Source organism: Aplysia californica, unplaced genomic scaffold (genome assembly GCF_000002075.1).
Source record: "Aplysia californica isolate F4 #8 unplaced genomic scaffold, AplCal3.0 scaffold01190, whole genome shotgun sequence".
Classification (NCBI taxonomy): domain Eukaryota; kingdom Metazoa; phylum Mollusca; class Gastropoda; order Aplysiida; family Aplysiidae; genus Aplysia; species Aplysia californica.
Window position 1 is genome coordinate 13331 of NW_004798460.1, and position 1756 is coordinate 15086.

Sequence of the window (1756 nt, forward strand, 5' to 3'; positions counted from 1 at the left end):
GAGAGAGAGAGAGAGAGAGAGAGAGAGAGAGAGAGTCGATGATAACACTTCTGTAACTTATACGCATTATGTCGTCATGTAAACCAACAACGTAGGGCCTATATATTTACGTTTTGATCGTTGCCTTCAAATTGGTGTATGGGGGGAGGGGGTGGAGTACCAAACATTTGTTTTAAGAATTAAAAACAAATAAATAAATAAAGCCTGAAGAATAGAATTAAAGCCTACAAATCTCGAACGGAACCCATCAACGCCAAAAATTACAAATTATTGGTTTCGATTTCAACATTGAGTTAGTCCATGCGAAATTCCCGTTATAGTTTTACATTATACAGCGGAAATAACCGAAGACTCACGAAAGATCACACCATTCCATTCTGTGGTAACGCGTAGTGACCAACAGTTTGGCGTTGGTTGTGGGGTAATGGGAGTGATTCACCGGCTCGGAAATTAACAACCTATCTTCCCTCGGAATTTCAAGGTATGGTTGATCTTATGTTTACTGGTTTATGGTTCAAATGACATGTCGTGAATATTATCATGATACCTCATGTGACTGACTAACTTTTTGTATGTTCGGCTTCCCGATGAAGCCAACGAAGTCTTCCTAGTCTCAGGTCGACTGCAGTGTAGTGTTATAGTAAGTAACCCTATCCACTGTAACTGAATACGACTGTTCTGTGACACCCTGATTAGACCACTCTGCTTCTGGTAATAGCCTGTAAATTTTGTTATTGGTCAAGGCTACCTTTCCCCTTTTTCGCCTTGTCTTTCCTTTTTTCCAACTTCGAGGCGCGTATTGATCGAAATGTGGTTTAATTGGTGGGTGGCAAGATACCCGTGTGTGTGAATTTGTGACTGGTTCAGTTTCAGGAAGGAAACGCCCATTTTAGTATTCAGTAGCTGTGTTGACTGTGTTTATCCACGTGCGGATTAGCAGATCGTTTCGGAAACCTGTTAACGGTTAGACAGAACGGGTTATAAAAATAGATCTAGATCTAGAATCTAGATTTCTAGATTTAACATGGAAACTGTCTGTAGAATCTAACAATGAAGGGAATCATGAATGTAAATTTGCACTTCTAAATTTTCTTAGTTTTTCAATCTTCATCATTTTAGGGCAGTAAAATTTAGGCCATTTTAATAGCCTATCAGTGTAGATCTAAATCTAGATCTAGATCTAGATCTATATTAGATCTAGACTTCTTGTTTGTTTCACTAATCTAACTAGAATCTAGATCTAGAAGGTTCTTTATATCTAATCTAGATTCTAGATCTAGAGAGTCTAGATCTAGATCTAGATCTAGATCTAAATCTAGATTCGATCTCTAAATCTTGATCTAGATTCTAGATCTAGAGGGACACTGCCTCTCTAACTCTCACTTTGTGTTCAAAATAATCGCAATAGGCCATTAAAAAAAATATGATAGGGCCTAGATTCTAGATTTAGATTCTATTATAATAAGATTTGAGCTCATTTTTATATTTCTTTTAAAAATTGCTCCTGTTTTAAAGAAAAGGTAAGATTGAAGAATACTGGACCAGCGGATTGCGACTAGAATACTTTTGCCTTAGATGTCTCAACATGATTTCCCCCAGTTTTTAATTTCTCTGTCAATTGTCTCAATAAAAAATCATCTTTTAGTGGTTAGGCTCTCAGACTCGCAACCGTAAGGTCATGGGTTCGAATCCCGTCAAGGGCCCGATGTTGTGTCCTTGGGAAAGGCACTTTACACGAATTTTCCTCACTTCACCC

General features: G+C 37.9%; 1 long non-coding RNA gene across 1 annotated transcript in view; it reads left to right on the forward strand.

The window, feature by feature from the left end:
* The first annotated feature begins 347 nt into the window (after positions 1 to 347).
* The window catches only part of LOC106013731, a 23684-nt gene continuing 22275 nt past the window's right edge, over positions 348 to 1756 (forward strand). The window contains exon 1 of the long non-coding RNA XR_001185423.2: positions 348 to 481. This is a non-coding gene — a long non-coding RNA (uncharacterized LOC106013731). The remainder of the gene's footprint in view (positions 482 to 1756) is intronic.